The 18497-nt window shown below is 52.1% G+C and overlaps 1 protein-coding gene across 2 annotated transcripts in view; it reads right to left on the bottom strand.

Annotated features, from left to right (window-relative positions):
- The window catches only part of RAI1 (retinoic acid induced 1), a 125793-nt gene extending 111470 nt beyond the window's left edge, over window positions 1–14323 (bottom strand). The window contains exon 1 of one of the 2 annotated variants that reach the window (XM_045586446.1): window positions 13937–14323. The gene's annotated coding sequence lies outside the window, so the exon portion shown is untranslated. The remainder of the gene's footprint in view (window positions 1–13936) is intronic. The other variant, XM_036452244.2, reaches the window with a different exon arrangement.
- Between the last annotated feature and the right edge of the window lie 4174 nt (window positions 14324–18497).

Raw genomic sequence — 18497 nt, 5'->3', positions numbered from 1 at the left:
AGACTGGAGGAACACAAGAATCAAGTCAAAGATTTGGAATACAAACAGCCAAAGGACATTCCTCTGGAGAAGCAAGCAGAAAAGAGAACCCAGAAAGTTGAAGATAGTGTAAGGAGCCTATGGGACAACCCTGGGCATTTTAATTATGATGAGTTTTGATGTGTGCCCCTGAATTCATCTAGTTTGGGACTCTCTGAGCTTCTTGGACTTGTAAGTCCATTTCTTTCACTAGGTAGGGGGAGTTTTCTGTCATTATTTCTTCAAATATATTTTCAGTATCTTCATCTCTCTCTTCTCCTTCTGGCACTCCCATAATGCAAATGTTGGTACTCTTGAAGTTGTCCCAGAGACTCCTTACAACTACCATGTCAAACGAGGCATGTAGCCCACCCGCCGTGAGTTTGACATGCTTGCCTTACACTATCTTCATATTTTGGGTGTTTTTTCTTTTTCTTTTTGCTCTTCTGCTTGGGCATTTTTTATATTTGTGTGTGTGTGTGTGTGTGTGTGTGTGTGTGTGTGTATGTGTTTATTTTAATTTAATTTAATAAATCTTTATTGTTCAGATTATTGCATGTTTCTCCTTTTTCTCCCAATAGCTCCCCTCCACCCCGTTCCCACCCCACCCTTTGCCCTTACCTCCCCCACATTGTCCTCATCCATAGGTGTATGATTTTTGTCCAGTCTCTTCCCACACCCCCAACACTCCTTTCATCCTGCGAATTATCAATCCACTCCCTTTCTATGCCCATGATTCTATTATATTCACCACTTTATTCTGTTCCTCAGATTTTTAATTCACTTGATTTTTGGGTTCACTTGTTGATAGATATGTATTTGTTGTTCATAATTTTTATCTTTACTTTTTCTTCTTCTTTCTCTTCTTAAAGAACACCTTTCAGCATTTCATATAATACTGGTTTGGTGGTGATGAACTCCTTTAGCTTTTTCTTATCTGTGAAGCTCTTTAAAAAAAAAATACATTTTATTGCCGGGACCGGTTTGGCTCAATTGATAGAGTGTCGGCTTGGGGACTGGAGGGTCCTGGGTTCGATTCTGGTCAGGGGCATGTGCCTTGGTTGCGGGCATATCCCCGGTGGGGGGTGTGCAGGAGGCGGCGATTGATGACTCTCTCTCATCGATGTTTCTGGCTCTCTATCTCTCTCCCTTCCTCTCTGTATAAAATCAATAAAATATATTTTAAAAAATACATTTTATTGATTTTTTATAGAGAGAAAGGGAGAGGGATAAAGTTAGAAAAGTCGATGGGAGAGAAACATCCATCAGCTGCCTCCTGCACACCCCCTACTGGGGATGTGCCCACAACCAAGGTATATGCCTTTGACTGGAATTGAACTCGGGATCTTTCAGTCCGCGGGCCCACTCTATCCACTGAGCCAAACCAGTAAGGGCTTTGTAAAGCTCTTTATCTGACCTTCAATACTGAATAATAACTTTGCTGGGTAGAGTAATCTTGGTTATAGGTTCTTGCTATTCATCACTTAGAATATTTCTTGCCACTCCCATCTAGGTCTGCATAGTTTCTGTTGAGAAATCAGCTGACAATCATATGGGTGCTCCCTTATATTAGGTAACTAACTGCTTTTCTCTTGCTGCTTTTAATCTCTTTGTCTTTTGCTCTTAGCATTTTATGATGTGTCTTGGTGTGGTCCTCTTTGGATTCCTTTTGTTGGGGGTTCTCTGCATTTCCTGGGCTTATAAGTCTCTTTCACCAGGTGTAGGAAGTTTTCAATCATTATTTCTTCAAATAGGTTTCTTGCTCTCTCTCTTCTTCTGGCACTCCCATAATTCTGAAGTTGGTACACTTGAAGTTGTCCTAGAGGCTTCTTACACTATCTTCAAATTTTTGGATTCTTTTTTCTTTCTGTTTTCCTGGTTGAGTGCTCTTTTTGCTTCTTTGTATTTCAAATCTTTGACTTGACTCTTGCGGTCCTCTAGTTGGGTTTCTGTATAATTTTTTTTTTTCAGTCAGTGTATGTTTAATTTCTAGTTGGTCCTTTTTCATATCCTCAAGAGTCTCATTAAATTTATTGGCCTTGCCGAAACCTGTTTGGCTCAGTGGATAGAGCGTTGGTCTGCGGACTGAAAGGTCCCGAGTTCGATTCCGGTCAAGGGCATGTACATTGGTTGCAGGCACATCCCCGGTGGGGGGTGTGCAGGAGGCAGCTGGTCAATGTATCTCTCTCATTGATGTTTCTAGCTCTCTATCCCTCTCCCTTCCTCTCTGTGAAAAATCAATAAAATATATATTTTTAAAAATTATTGGCCTTTTCTAAAAAATTCTTGAAAAACCTTACAACCTTACAACTGAATTCTATATCCAGTCATTTGTCTTCCTCCATTTCTTTCATTTGTGATTTATTTGTCTCTACATTTTCGCTGCTTCCCTTAGTTGGTAGGATGGCTTTATGTGCTAGGTGTCCTATATGGCCCAGTGGGTCAGCCTCCCAGTTACCTGAGGTGGACACTCTTGGTACACCCCTTTGTGGACTGTGTGTACAGCCTTGTTGTAGTTAAGTCTTGTTGTTTTGTCACTGGGAGGAATTGACCTCCAGGCCAATTGGCTATGAGGACCCACTGTGTCTATAATGGAAGAACTGCTGTGTTGGAGACACGCTTATGGTGCAGGCCTTGTTTCAGTGGGGCTTTGGTGCTCACTGAGTCTGCCTCCAGAATGTGTCACTCTGAAATCTGGTGTCTCACACTGACAACTAAGTACACTGGCTTCTGGATCTTCAATGGTGTGCAGGTCAGCTACTGTCTGAGGCCACCCAGCAGGAGCTACAGCGAGAACTAGTTTCCTCCTCTTTGCTTAGGGTTTGGAGGTTTCGGAGCTGTTTGACCAGAGCTGCAGTTTGTTAGGTTAAGCTGCAATAGGGCAGGCCATTTCTATGCAAAAACCACTGGGTGGAGATTGGGTGGGTTTGTAGATTGTGTGGGGTGGGGACTCAGGGAGTCACTAGGCTAGGCCATAGCAAACAACAATGGCTGCCAGTCAGCCATCTCTGTGTCTCTGTGTCTCTAAGTCCCTGTGTACTAACAATGATTGCTGTGTGCACCTCTGCAAGAAAGTCACCCTCACTTTCTGACCTGATGGCAGTCTAGCTTCTCCCAGAAGGAGTGTGGGTCCCCAGTGTGTCCCCAGAAACTGGAGTTCAGAGTAATCGGGAGCTTGTCTCCCTTCAGGTTGAAAAAAGCAGCTCAGCCAGTCGCCTGCTGTCAGCACAATTCTCGCACCTCAGTACCTCAGATTTTCAGTGCTTGTGCACCTCTCAGTGCTCTTTTCTCTTTCCTTCAAGTTGTAGAACTTCCACTCAGCCCGATTTCCCATGGTTTTGAGTGATAGATGTTGTGTCTTTTAGTTATAGTTTTGAAATTGTGCGAGGCAGCAGTTTAGGTGTTTACCTATGCTGCCATCTTGGTTTCTCTCCTGATTGGGTGTTTTTTGATTCCTCATATTCCAACTGCTATATTCCTGGCAGGTTCTTTTTCATGTTTTTGACATTCTCACTTAGATTCTTGAAGCTCTCAACACCTTTATAACCATGGTTTTGAACTCTGTGTGCAGCAGTTTGCTTCCTTCCATTTTTATTTCATTGTCTGCTGCTTCCCTGTATTTGTTTCTATGTATTTATGTGTCCTTGAGTTGGTAGAATGGCCTTGCATAGTAGGTGTTCTGGGGGCCCAGTGGCTCAGCCTCCTGTCACCTGAGCTGGGCACTCTAGGTGTGCCCCTGTGTGGTCTGTGTGCACAGTCATGTAGTTGAGCCTCGATTGCTGTTGGTGTCAGTGGGAGGAGTTGACCTCCAGGCCAATTGGCTGGGAGGACCAGCTGCCACTACAGTGGGAGAGCTGCTTTGCAGGAGACACCCCTCTGGAGCAGTAGGACTTTGGTGCTCCTGACTCTGGCTCTTAAAGTGTGTTGCTTGTGGATGTGTGGAGTTGTGGGTTTGTTATGGTCTGAGCTGTCCACCAGGTGCACTGGGTCTGGGGCCTCCACAGAGATGCAAAGTCAGCCACTCCCTGGGGCCACCTGGCAGGAGCTACAGAGGGATCTGCAGACAGCTGACATTTGCTATTTGTATTGGGCTTAGAGGTGGCCAGGTGAGGCCCAGCTGTGAAGCAAGTCAGGCTGGTGCTAGGGTCAGATTTTGGACCTTTTATTGATTGCTTTGGAGCACACCGTCACCAGCTGCAGATTGTTTGAGAGATTTTTAGCAAAGTGTGAAGCTTGAGCCAGGACAGGCCATTCATATGGTAAAACTGATGCAAACAGCTGGGGTGGGCCTGCAAATTGGATAGGGCTAGAATCATCCGAATTGAGCAAACGGTGTGCTCCAGGCTGATGAAGAGTCAAGTATGGCTGCCAGTCAGCCTCACAATAGGGGAGATCCTGGCACCGAACAATGACTCTTGCAAGCACCCCCAACTGGGGGAAAGCTGCCCCAAGTTCCTGCCCTGATACCAGACAATCTAATTCCTCTCCATACGTCTGGGTCCCCACAGCCACGTGGTGCTTGGAGTCCAAACAATTTTGTGGGCTAGCTCTTTAAACAAAACATCCGGGTCTCCTGTTGTCTCTGTGTCACTCAGCCACAATCCACACTGGTTTTTACAGCCCATAGTTATGGGGACTTCTCTTATCAGCTCTAGAACCCTAGGCTGTGGGGCTAGTGTGGGGATGGGACCCCTTGCTCCTCATGGGATGTCCCTCCCAATTAAAAAACAGCACAGATGGATGCCGGGCCAGCCCATTCAGTGCCTCTGCCCCTCCTATCAGTCTCAATGTGTTTTCTTCCTTACTTCTCTAGTTGTAGGACTTCCATTCAGCCAGCTTTCAGGTGGCCCTGCAGGATTGTTCTGTACCAGTGTTTTTGTTGTAATTTTGATGTGGTTATGGAAGGCAGCAAGTACAGGCGTTTTATGATGCCACCATCTTCTATTGCCATTATATTATTCATATTTTTTTTTATCCTTCTTCGTTCTCCTCAGACCCTTGAACATTTCATGTAATACTAGTTTGGTGTGATGAAACCCTTTATCTTTTTTATTGTTTGTGAATCTCTCTATCTGACCCTCAATTCTAAATGATAGTTTGCTGGGTAATCTTGATTGTAGATACTTACTACTCATCACTTTAAATATTTCTTGCCACTCCCTTCTGGCCTGCAGAATTTCCATTGAGAAATCAGCTGACAGTCGTAAGGGTGCTCCCTGGTACATAACTTTTTTGTTGCTGTTTTATTTATTTATTTTATTATTATTTTTTTAATGTTATTGATTTCAGAAAGAGGAAGATAGGGGGATAGACAGAAACATCAATGATGAGAGAGAATCATTGATCAGCTGCCTCCTGCACACCCCACACTAGGGATTGAGCCTGCGATTCAGGCTTGTGCCCTGACCTGGAATCAAACTGTGACCTCCTGATTCATAGAGCAGTGCTCAATCACTAAGCCAAGTCAGCCAGGCTCTCTTGCTGCTTTTAAGATTCTCTCTGTCAAAACCAGTTTGGCTCAGTGGATAGAGCATCAGCCTGTGGACTGAAAGGTCCCAGGTTCGATTCCAGTCAAGGGCATGTACCTCGGTTGTGGGCACATTCCCAGTCGGGGAGGGGGGAGGGGGTGTGCAGGAGGCAGCCGATGGATGTTTCCCTCTCATCAATATTTCTAGCTTTCTATCCCTCTCCCTTCCTCTCTGTACAAAATCAATAAAATACATATATATTTTTTAAAAGATTCTTTGTTTTTATTTATTTTTTAAAATATATTTTATTGATTTTACACAGAGAGGAATTGAGAGGGAGAGTTAGAAACGTCAATGAGAGAGAAACATTGACCACCTGCCTTCTGCACACCTCCCACTGGGGATATGCCCGCAACCGAGGTACATGCCCTTGACCGAAATCGAACCCGGGACCTTTCAGTCCACAGGCCAAGGCTCTATCCACTGAGCAAACCGGTTTCGGCAAGATTCTTTGTTTTTAAACCTTGGCATTTTAATTATGATGTGTTTTGATGTGGGCCTCTGGGTTCCTCTTGTTTGGGACTCTCTGAGTTTCCTGGACTTGTAAATGTATTTTTTTCCACCAGTTAGGGAAGTTTTCTGTCATTTTTTTTCATATAAGTTTTCAATATCTTGCTGTTTCTCTTCTCCTCTGGCACCCCCATAATTTGGATATTAGTACACTTGAAGTTGTCCCAGAAGCTCCTTACACTATCTTCATATTTTTGGATTCTTTTTCTTTTTGCTCTTCTGATTGGGTGGGATTTTTTGTTTTTTTGTTTCCTCATATTCCAAATTGCTGATTTGATTTTAAGCATCCTCTACTGTTAATTCCCTGTAAATTTTTTTTCACTTCAGTTAGTGTATCCTTCTGATTGATCCTTTTTCATGTTTTTTGATGTTCTCACCAAGATCCTTGAAATTATCACTAAGGCCGAAGCTAGTTTGGCTCAGTGGTAGAGTGTCGGTCTGTGGACTGAAAGGTCCCAGGTTCAATTCCAGTCAAGGGCATGTACCTCGGTTACGGGCACATCCCCAGTAGGGGGTGTGCAAGAGGCAGCTGGCGGATGTTTCTCTCTCATCGATGTTTCTAGCTCTCTATCTTTCTCCCTTCCTCTCTGTAAAAAATCAATAAAATATATATATATTTTTAAATTATCACTAAGTTCCTTGAAGCTCTCATTAAGTTCCTTGAGCATCCTTATAACTATTGTTTTGAACTCTGTATCTAGCAGTTTTTTGCTTGCTTTGGTTCTTTTTTCTCTCTCGGAGATTTCTTGTTCTTTCATTTGTGACCTAGTTTTTGGGTCACATTTTGGCTTCTTCCCTGTCTGTGTTTCTATGTATTGTGTTGGGTAGAGCTGCTGTGTCTCCTAGAACTGGTAGGGGGCCTTGTGTAGCAGGAGTCTTGGAGGCCCAGTGGCCAGGGAGCTCTAGGTGCACCTGTGTGGGCTGTGTGCTCAGTCTTCTTGTAGTTGAGCCTTGATTGCTGCTGGCATCACTGGGAAGAACTGACATTCAAACCAACTGGCTGTGAGGACCAGCTGTGAATACAGTGGAAGAGCTCCTGTGCAGGAGACACCCTTATGGAGCAAGACTTGCTTCTGTGGTGCTCACTGCTGCTTTGGTGCTCACTGAGTCTGCCCCTGGAGTGTGTCGATCATGGATGTGTAGGGTTGTAACCTGGCGTGGCCTAAAGCTATCTGCTGGGTGCACTGGCTCTGGGGCCACCCAGGCGGTGCAAAGTCAGCCACTGCCTGTGCCCTATCTGGGGCTACCCAGCACAAACTAGAGCAACCTGCAGATGGCTGCTACTTGTGTTGAGCTTGGCAATGCCCGTGAGAGGCCAAACTGTGAACTAAGGCAGGTTGTTGCTAGTGATGGGCCTACAGACACTTATTGAGAGTTATGAGGCACACTGAGTCCAGCTGCTGCTTGTTTGAGAGATTTTAGAAAAGTCTGAAGCCTGAGCCAGGACAGGCCATTCATATGGAAAAGCTGCTGCAAACAAATTGGGTGGGACTGTAAACTGGGCAGGCTCTCAGGGAATCACCAGCACCAGGTGAAGTTGTGGGCCAGGTTGATGGAGACTCCGATATGGTGCCTGCCAGTCACTCTGGGTAGGGGAGGTCTCAGCATAGAACAACGATCTCCGGGAGCACTTTTGTCTGGGGGAAAGCTGCCCCACATTCTTGCCTTGATGACAATTTAGTTCCTCCCTGTATCTCCCTGGATCCTTCAAGCTGGTGCCCAGGTGCTTAGAGCTCAGAGGGAACACGTCCAAGCAAGTCTATGCACCAGCCTTTTACGAGTACTGCCTGGGTTTTTGGCAGCGTCTGTGTCACTCAGTCACAATCCCTGCTGGATTTTACAGTCCGAAGTTACGGGATTTCTCTTCCCAGCACTGGAACCCTTGGCTGAGGGGTCTGGCGGGATGGGGATGGGATGCCCTGCTCTTCACAGGTGGCCTCCACAACCATGATATCCCTTCTGATAAAAATATATCACACATTCCTGCCTTTGTGCCTCTGCCCTCCTACCAATCTCATGAGCTTTCTTCTTTCCTTCTCTAGTTGCAGGACTCAATCCCCTCAGATTTCAGGCGGTTCTCAAGGATGGCTGTTCTGTATTTTAGTTGTAATTTTGATGAGGTTGTGGGAGGATGTGGTACTGTGTTTACCTACACTGCCATCTTGGTTCCCTCTCTAGAACAGAGGTGACTTTTATTTTACCTCTTTACCTCTTATTATAATAGTGTATAAATTTCATTTTCTCATCAGACCAGAAACTTTCAGAAGACAGGCCCATAGGACCTCAGCTGTATATCAAAACTGATTGTCCGTAACTGTTTGATGAAGGAATAACTATCAAAGCATCAGAAAGCACAGTATTAAAATCCAGTGTGATTCCCCCTTCTCTGACCCATCTGGATTACTGTGTGACTTTGCTACAGTAGCTAAACTTCTCTGAGCCTCAGTATATTTCCAGTCATTGCAGTAATTCTTTTCCCTATAGGGCTAGTCAAGTTTTACAACTTCCCACCTCTAAGGAGCTGTAGCCACCAATAAGAAATCTTTCAGGCCGAAACCGGTTTGGCTCAGTGGATAGAGCGTCGGCTTGCGGACTGAAAGGTCCCGGGTTCGATTCCGATCAAGGGCATGTATCTTGGGTGCAGGCACATCCCCAGTAGGGGGTGTGCAAGAGGCAGCTGATCTATGTTTCTCTCTCATCGATGTTTCTAACTCTCTATCCCTCTCTCTTTCTCTCTGTGAAAAATCAATAAAATATATTTAAAAAAAAAAAAGAAATCTTTCAGGCATTTTTCCATTTACAAATTTTGTTTTCTGAGAGCTGTGATTATTAATAAGCAATATTTATTAGGCACTTTGCTGTGTGTCAAGTACAGCTAATACATTAGAGGCACCATCTCACTGAATCCTTTCAAAAACAAAACTATGGAGTAGGTACTATTAGTCTCACTGTTTGATGAACGAGGAAGTAGAGCTGAGTGGAGGTACCTGATGTTTAAGGACACCCAGATACGGTCTGGCAGCCGCTGGCAATGTAGGATGTCAATCAGGAAACACTTTCAGCTTCGATATTTGATACTGAAATTCTTTAGATCCGGAGCCCACCTGGTGCCAGGTAGAATTAGGCCCTCACCCTCTCCCTCTCCCTCACCCTCACCCTCACCCACTGAGCTCCCAGATGCCCGAGTGCGGATTCAAGATGCTGGCCTGCCCGGGCAGGTGCTCGGCGCTCCACCACCCCCTTCCCAGGCGTCCCCCTCTCAGGGAAGTCCCGGCTGCGACTGGCCTCCCTCAGCACCAAGCTGGTCTGTGCGATTCTTCAGGACAGCAATGCAAACAAGAGAAGAAAGGTCCGTTCTCAAGCCATTTTCATGTCGGCCATGTCTTAAATGTTACATCTGCATTGACTCACTAATTTTCCCAACAACCCACTGAGGTAGGGTCTACCATTTCCCCATTTTATAGGCCGAGTAAAGAAAATAACTTGCCCTCGTACGTGGCGAAGCGCATGGCAGGTGAACTCCAGAATACATGCGCTTATCCACCACGCGGAATCAGAAATGCTTAGTGGCTGTGCTCCCAGCACCCTGTATGCAATGTGACTTATGAATGGGTGAACAAACGAACGAACGAGTTTGTGGTTAAACTGCCATAGTCACTGCCTGGAAGGCAAGAGTTGCTGGAGCAAAGCCCCTTTTTAGAAACTCTGACCAGAAAACTATCATCTTACCTGCCCTACTAAGTGTAACAGAAACCCACTCAATCGACCAGCCTCCACCTGGCTGGAAAAGAAGCTGCTTGGCCAGTGTTACCTCGCAGGTTCAGACGCCGCCTGGATGAATGGGAACAGAACAGCAGGCTCTTCCTCCTGCAAAGTCCTTCAGCAACGAGAGCAACCGCCACGTGTGCTAGTGTAGCCAGGAAAAGTGGCTCCCGGGGCTGCAGCGAAGACAGAGGGGCCGGGACTGGAACCACCGCTGGCCTAGCCCCACGTCTGAGTGGAAGACCCCCAGCTCAGGGCCTCGAGCGGAAACTGACGCTCAGAGAGGGAAGTGACTCCCTGAGGCAGCAGTTGGAACTAAACCTCTTCCTGATTCGAAAGCTAGTGCTTCCCCCCCAAAGGGCACCACGGACAGGCAGTCCCCACGGAAGGAGCCAAGTCCGCACATCTTCTCCGGAGACCCACGCTGGGGCCTGTGCAGCACCCAGCAAGCCTGCCCTGCCCGTCAGCCCTCCCCACCAGTCCCCTACCTACTTCCTCAGCCCCTAGAGTCCACCCTCCCCCATTTACAGGGAACACTCAGGGGTAAGAGGAGAGGGGAGATGCCCACCGTCCCGGCTTACCCCCCCCCCCCCCCACACACACACACATGGCCCCGGCTTCTGCTCCCTCCTCTCCTGAGCACCATCACTGTGTGCAGAGGCGATGTGCTCACGGTCTGCCTGGCTCGCAGGCTGGAGGCCTGTCTGCTGAACCGAGGGCAGTCAGACAAACGCGGGAACCGATGGCTGTCCAGGGTCACGAGAACTCCTAGTTCTGGGTAATTCTTTCCTGACTCTAAATACCATTCAGCAACAAGAGCATCTCCTTCACTCTCTCTCACCTCTCCCCTCACCCCATACTCTGCCTGTGTCTCCCCCTTCTCCCTCTCCTACCTCTATTCCCGCTCCCTCTGGCTCAACCATCAGAGAAAGGGGAGACGAGGCTTCTGTTCTGTCTTGGGAGGAAGGGAGGAAGGTGGAGGGCATCTCGGTGGAAGCACATGGCGACCTGGGAAGGAGGCTGTGACGGAGGGAGGGACTGGATGCCAGAAAGGGCCCTGCATCCGGACTGGCCTTACCCAGGAGGCGGCGGAGCCACGGGAGTGTCTGCTGCGCTGAGGCCGATCGGGCTGGTGGTCTGGCCCGCAGGGGAGGGCGTCCAGCGAGGAGCCCAGCCCCAGCCGACTCTGCGCCACCATTCCCTCTGCGCCATTCCACCCCTTGTGGCCACCGTAGAGCTCACATCCGTTTCGGCCTCCAAAGACATGCTGTGTGTTCCCATTCTCACCCACTGTGCCGAAAGCCCTGCTCCCAGCCCCTGCTTCCACGAAGCCCCACCTCCACGGAGCCCACGCTGGCCATGACCGGGCACACTGCTCCTGAATCTGAAGCTCAGCTGTCCGTCCCGCCCTCCTGGGACAGCATCACCCACCGTCTCCCTCTGCTGCTCTTCCTCGGCAAGTCTTACTCAGACGCGGCCCTCCGCTCTGCCCCTCCTCGGCCCATCACCGCCTGCACGGCTGTCACCGGGGCTGCTCCCTGCACAGAGCCTGCTGTGGGCCCCCAGGACAAGGCTGCCCAGCGGGAATGGCCAGGCCTCACCCACCTGTGGGCTGGGTGGCCTCTGGGGGCAGTGCAGTCAGCAAAGGCCTTCACACACAGCGGGTCCCTGGAAAACGTTCGTTCCCTTGGGAACAGGAGCGCCGCTCTGTGCACACAGCGCCCGCCTCCTCCTCCCTGCAGAGCCCCGCATCAGAAGGGGGAGAGGGAGCAGCCATGCCACAGCCACAGGCAGCCACTAAAAGCAGTAGCTGCCATGGAAACAAAATAGTAATGATGCTGGTGCAACTGGCATTTACAGGGACAAGTACTGCTCCACAGCTGAGAGCAATGCACCCATTAGCTCTTCACTGCAGTCCTGTGAGGCCAGGACCGTTCTTACTCCCACTGTGCAGACAGGGACACTGAGGCACACAGAGGCAACAGCTCATCCGGTGTGCAGTGGGCAGGGTCAACCCGAAGCCTTGCCCTGAATCCTCACCCTGCGACCCCACAGGGACAGACGGAGAGGAAGGGGGACGCTGCAGAACGGGAGCCCGAGCTGCTCTGGCGGGGGGAGACGGGGGTTTGTACGTATGACAGACGCACACGCGAGGAGCACAGCGCCTGGGAGGATCTACCCCAGCTGGTGCCTGTGCGGGGTGCGGAGGGCACGTTTACTTTGTTTTTCTTTGTGTGCATTTTTTTTGTTTGTTTTTTGCGTTTCTCGCAACAAAAAAAATCCATGTGCTGTGTGAGTGATTAGCAAGGAGGAAATTCAAGGAGTTAAGGATAGTAAAGGGTAAAGGGGATCAAATACATGTTAACAGAAGATGACCTGAATCTGGGGATACACAATGAGTACACAAATGATGTGTCACAGAAATGTAACTTGAAATCTATATAATCTATGCCACCCCAGTAGAATAATATTTTATAAATATTTTCAAACCCTGGGTAGGAGCCATTAGTGGATTGTAAAATCAGGTTAGCGAGTTGCCACCAGCAATTTTAAAAAATTAGAGAGACTGGAATGTAAAGTACCGCTCACTGCAGCCATGTGCAGCCTGGAGCATTCCTCCCCACAGGTCACCAGCAAGACGCGAAAGCCCTGGAGCAGCTGGTTGGTCTAAAGAGGAATCAGACAGGGTCCGGGGTAGAGCCTGGAGGCTGAGCGACTGCCGAGGACGAGGACGAAGTGGGGTGCCTGGCTACTGGAATTGTCCTGTGGGGCCCACTCCCCAGGGGCTTCCGGACCGCCCCTTGGAATACTCATTCCTCCAAGGCCCTTGCTTCTGAGAGCCTTTGCCAGAATTTGGGGGTTGAATCTCCCCCAGACCAGAATGTCTCTCTCTGTGTGTCACACAAACGGCCCTTCTCTTTGTACTTAAGGATGTCCTCCTGGCAGCTCCTGACCCCGGTGGTCAGGGGCGGCGTGGGAACTAGCAGATTCCCCCCATTTTCCATTGAGGAGGGCAGTCCCCGGGAGGCGCGGACACACGCTGTGAGTGAGGCCTGGAGGAGCGCCCCGTCTGCAGCGGAGGGGGGTCCCGCCCGGGGAGCCTGGCCTCAGGGCGGTGCGGGTCAGAGCCGCCCGCGCCACCCGCCGGGCTCCGGGCCCACGGAGAGCGGCCAGCCCGCCCTCCCGGGCCGCAGACATCGAAGAAGATAAAATAAAAGTAATTCCCCCGCTCTGACGTCAGCGCGGCTGCGGCGCCCAGGCAGCCTGGGAACTGGATTGCAACCAGATGTAGCGCCTGGTCCTCCCGCGGCGCGGGGCGCGGCCGGGCGCCCGGGGAGGGAGGCGCGCGGCCCGCGGGGTCCCGGGCCGGAGCGGCGGGGACGGCGGGGGCCGCGGCGCCGGGGCCGCCCTTACCCGCCCGACCGCATTGTTACCGCCGGTCCCTCTGAGGCGCCCGGAGGAGGCCGCCCGGCCCGGCCCGGCCGGAGGGAGGACCGCGGGCCCCGCGGCCTCGGGCCTGGCGGCTCCGACGCGGCCAAGGCTCCAAATGTCACCCGTGTCCTGCACCCCAGCCCCGCGCTCGGGGACGTCGGTCTCCCGGGCCCGCTGCCCTGCGCGGGGCCGCTGTCCGGGGACACCGCCGCCTCCGAAGGGCGAGCCGGGCCTGGCCGCGTCGGGGCCCCGGCCTCGGGCAGCTTCTCCGGGTCGCGGCCTGCGCAGGCCCGGCGCCCTGCAGGGTGGAGGGGCGTCGAGCCCGGAGCCCCGTCGCCCACGCGCGCCCCCCGCCCCGCGCGTCCCTGGCTCCCGAGCCGCGGCCCCCGCCGGCCCGAGCCGCACGCGGAGGCGCCGCCGCCCGCCCCCCCCCACGGGCGCGCACAAAGGTCCGCTCGGCCCACGCGGCGCCCGCGCCCCCACCCCACGCCGCGCACACGACTCCGGGCGCGCGGGCCCCCCACACACGCGACCGCGCTTCCAGGGTCCACGGCCGCCCGACCCCCCCCACCCCCGGTCGCGCGCACTCCCCGCTCCCTCGCACCCCCTTCGGCCATCCGCGCCCCGCGCCCCCCGCGCCCCCTCCTTGCCTCCCGGCCTCGCCCGCCGCCCCGCTCGGTGCTCACCTCGCGCCGCTCACTCGGGGGCCCTGGGCCTGGCGCTGCGGCCTCGCGGCCCCGAGGCCCGGGGAGCCATGGGGTCCGGGTCGGCGCCGCCCGCCGCGCGGGCAGGAAGGAGGGGCGCGCGCCCCCTCCTCGCGCCGGCGCTCGGGCCGCGGTGGCGGCCTGCTCCGCTCGCTCCCGGCCGCGCCGCCCGCGCTCCAGTCCGCCTCTCCCGGCCCAGCTGCGGCGGCGGCACCGGGACGGCCCTGCCGCGCCGGACGGGCTGCTGCGGCCGCGGAACGCTCTCCGGCGCCCAGAGGCGGCGGGCGCGGGGCCGCAGGGGGAGCGGGAGGAAAAGTTCCCGGGCGGCCTGGCTGCGCTCGCCCGCGCCCCGGCGCCCGCAGGGCCGTGCGCGCCCCGACAGCACCCTCTGGCGGCCCCGTGCCCACTGCGCGCCCGCCCGCCCGTGCGCCTTGGGGGTGTGGGGGGCTGGGGGGGGGGTGTGGGAGGCTTGGTTGTGGGGTCCCAGTGGAGCCCTCAAAAAGCCCTCAAACCTTGCATGCCGCGTCTCAGGCCTGGGGACGCCGCAGAACGAGGTTGGGGTGACCGCTGCAACCTCGAGCAGAGGATTTGGACGACACCCTGCTCTCAGGCGCTCCAGCCTCTGGCCTGTCCTCTAGGCCAGGCTCCCCGTCGCCCCCCCAGTATCCCTCACTGTGATCCTCTCTGGAAACATTTTCGAATCTTAAATGGAACGGGGCTGGTGTCAATGTCTTCGCTTCCTGGGCCCCTGGCACCTTGCTGGGCGCCGAGGAACCAGCAGAAGTAAGTGGTTCCTGCTGCCACAGAGCTGGTGTCCCGGTGGAGAGCCCGCTTATGTCCCAAAGGTGATGTCACAGGAAAAGATGACTATTGGAAGAAGAGGTCGGGAACCAGCGGTGACGTGGCAGCAGGTGGCTGAGCGGCCGCTTAGCTGGGAGTGCGAGCAGGAGGCCTCGGAGCAGGATGGAACAGCAGGAAGGCGCCTTCGAGGGAAGAGCGACAGGAAGGGCATCTCTGGCAGAGCGAGTGCCAAGGCCCTGAGGCAGAAGAGAGCGTGGTGGGCATGCTGACGGCAGCGCCTCCCAGAGGACCGGCTCTCCGGGGCTCTGGAGGGTCTGGGAGAAGTGTGGGTGCAATTCTGGTGCCCCTGGGGAGGGAGCCATGGCAGGTGGCCTAAGTGCGGAACGAATGAGTGCGTGGACCCGCTAACTTAAGAGACTCCCTGGCAGGTGCCATCACCGAGCGCAGGCTGGAAGCCAGCAGCCCTGCTCAGGAAGGCGCCCCCGCCCCCTCGCAGCCCCTGCGGTCTGCTGGTGTGGAGGTGGTCAGGGTGTCTGAGCTCCAGGTGCTGTGGGGACTGGTGAGTTCCTGCATCAGACCTGTTTCCTCATCTGTAAAATAAGGCAGTGGGATTGCAAGGACAGTGCCCTTTTATCTTGGAGGGACCAGATGACTGTACCCCTTTCTATGCATCTCATTTGATCCTGTCGCCCCTCTGTAGGCAGACTAATCCTGTTTTGCTCCTGAGGAAACTGAAGTGCAGAGGGCTGGAGGCCCCGTCCTGGCTCTCAGAGCCCGTCCCCCCAGCCCAGGGGTCCGGACAGGTGAGACGGGAGCAGGGTCAAGATGACCTGTGTCGTCTCCATGGAACTTGAGCCCAGATTCTGGGGAGACAGACTGGCTGAGACTCCGTTTTCCTGTCTGACGTGAGTGGGAGTGATAGTGGTTCCCCTCCCTGGGCTGCGGGAGGATTGATGAGTGAGGGGTGGAAGCATGGCCAGAGCCTGGTATGCAGTGAATGCTGTTGGCATGTTAGGTCAAACACTAGCTGTGCGGATGGTCCTTCGTCTGTCCTGAGGCTCCTCGCCCCCAGTGTGGCTCAGTCTCCTGCCCTCGGCCTGCTGCTGCGAGAGCCTGGCGGAGGCAGCAACAAAGGAGGACCACGTCTGAGCACCTGCTGTGTGCCAGAGGCCTTCCGCGTCTTAGTCTCCTGGGGCCACAGAAACAATAGACCACAAGTCTGATGTTCCTCCCCGCAGCCTGCGAGCCAGGCGTCTGAGATCGGTCTCACTGGGCCAAGGTCAAGGTGTGGAAGGGCTGGCTGCTGCAGACTCTGGGGGAGGATCTGTCCGTGCCTTTGCTTGCTGCTGGAAGCCGCCTGCATTTCACGGCTCGTGAGCCCTTGCTGACCTCCAGAAGGTAGAAAAGGTAAGGAAATAATTGCTTCTACTGCCACTTCTCCTACTTCCTTCGACTCTCTTGCCTCCCTCAGCAGGGCCTTGTGACTCTATTGGCCCTCCTGGCTTATCCCGGACACTCTCCATCTCAGACCTGTGATTCAGTCACTCTGCAAGAACCTCCCACCCCTTTGCCATGTAACAAGCCATTCATAGGTCCTGGGATTAAGACCTGGATATCTTTTTTATTTATTTTTATTTTTTTATTAATACTTTATTGATTTTTTACAGAGAGGAAGAGAGAGGGATAGAGAGTTAGAAACATCTTGCACACACCCCCACTGAGGATGTGCCCACAACCAAGGTACATGCCCTTGACCGGAATCAAACCTGGGACCTTTCAGTCTGCAGACCGACACTCTATCCACTGAGCCAAACTGGTTTCGGCTGGATATCTTTTTTAAAATAAATTTTTGTTGATTTCAAAGAAGAAGGGAGAGAGAGATAGAGACACCAATGGTGAAAGAGAAGTATTGATCAGCTGCCTCCTGCATGCCCCACACTGGGGATTAAGCTTGCAACCTGGGCATATGCCCTGACCAGGAATCAAACCATGACCTTCTGGTTCATAGGTCAATGCTCAAGCACTGAGCCACACTAGCCAACCAGACCTGGATATCTTGGTGAGCCCTTGTTAAGCCTCACTCTGCATATATTCTTTCAAACAGGCATGTCAAACTCACAGCCCATGGGCCGCATGCAGCCCAAAAATAAATATTTTTGTGACCCAGCCAATGTAATGGTATGTAAGAAACGTTCTAATGAAAGTTTCATAACTTAATGTTTAAAAATATTTTTCTTTTAAAATATTAGTATGCCTAACTTTATTTATTTATTTATTTATTTATTTATTATATTTTATTGATTTCTTGCAGAGAAGAAGAGAGAGGGATGGAGAGTTAGAAACATCAATTGAGAGGGAAAAATCGATCAACTGCCTCCTGCACACCCCCCACTGGGGATGTGCCCACAATCAAGGTACATACCCTTGACCGGAATCGAACCCGGGACCCTTCAGTAGCTTTATCCACTGAGCCAAACCGGTTAGGGCTGTAACTGAATTTTTACAATATCCTGTTATACATAATTATTAATAATGAACTACAATGTTCACTAATGACTGATTGCTATAATCGTGTTGCCTTCATTTCCCTTACGTGTCTTACCATCATTTCTCTCCACTAATACCAGCAGTGAATATTTTAGCAGTCGATGGCCACGTCCTTAGTCTTGGACTGACTTGTTGTGTGCAGCAGGAAATATTTCACTTTTGGAGAACAAGAAAAATAGGTTTATTTGTGTTATTTATTAATTTGTGCAGTTATTCAGTGTCTGGTAAGTTCATGTTCAAGAGAAAGTATTAATTTTTATTAAAATGTGCTATTATTTTATGTTAACGATGACTCATTTATTTCAGCCCTTTGTATTCAGCTTACTGAAATAAGCCTGTATCTAGGAAAATTGAAGCTTTGGTTTGTTTGTGGCCACATAAAACTGACATCTTATTTATTTGGCTCGTGTTAGCCTTTGAGTTTGACACGCTTGCTCTAAATGCTTTTCACCCTAGCTGGTTAGGCTCAGTGGACTGAAGGGTCCCAGGCTCGATTCCAGTCAAGGGCACATGCCCAGGTTGCAGGCTCAACCCCCAGTAGGGGGCGTGCAGGAGGCAGCTGACCCTCTCCATTCCTCTCTGAAATAAATAAAAATTATTTTAAATAAATAAATACTTTCTCCTCAGGCTCCGAGAGGCGGAGCCACCCTTTAAGGTCACTCAGCGGGGAGTTCCTCACTTGTTCCGTGCACATCACTGAGGGGTCAGAGTCCGGCTGCTCTGGATTGCTATGTGAACGTTGCCTGTGAAAAGCAAGATGTGCAGCGTGTGATGACCTGGTCCCCATGGGAATGCAGGGAAGGCCTGCAGGAGGGGGGTCCCTGAGAGAGACCCGAAGAGAGGCTCTCCCTAAGGCAGGCAGGCTGTGAGCAAGAGCCCCTAACGGGGTTAACCGTCTGGAGCCTGTGCTTGCGGGAGGGCATGGGTTTCTCAGGGAGAACCGGAAACTGGCCCGGGATCCCTGTCAGGATGGTCGCCCACCCAGGAGACGCTGAAACTGCCCGTCACCCTTAGTCACGCGTGTAGGAGAGCGGCAGGGAGGCTCACGGCAGCACCGGTGCCCGGTAAAGACAGCTGGAGGGTGGGATCGGGCTGCGGGGCTGGAAGGAGCTTGAAGATTTGGAGCGGAAGTACCATTAAGGACTCTACATTCCTGGGCCCCACCTGTTGCTCTTCACCCTGGAGTAAATCTGCG

This window comes from Pipistrellus kuhlii, unplaced genomic scaffold (assembly GCF_014108245.1).
Source record: "Pipistrellus kuhlii isolate mPipKuh1 unplaced genomic scaffold, mPipKuh1.p scaffold_m20_p_23, whole genome shotgun sequence".
Classification (NCBI taxonomy): Eukaryota; Metazoa; Chordata; class Mammalia; order Chiroptera; family Vespertilionidae; genus Pipistrellus; species Pipistrellus kuhlii.
Note: the sequence above shows the minus strand (reverse complement) of the source record. Positions and strands in the feature narration are given on the sequence as shown.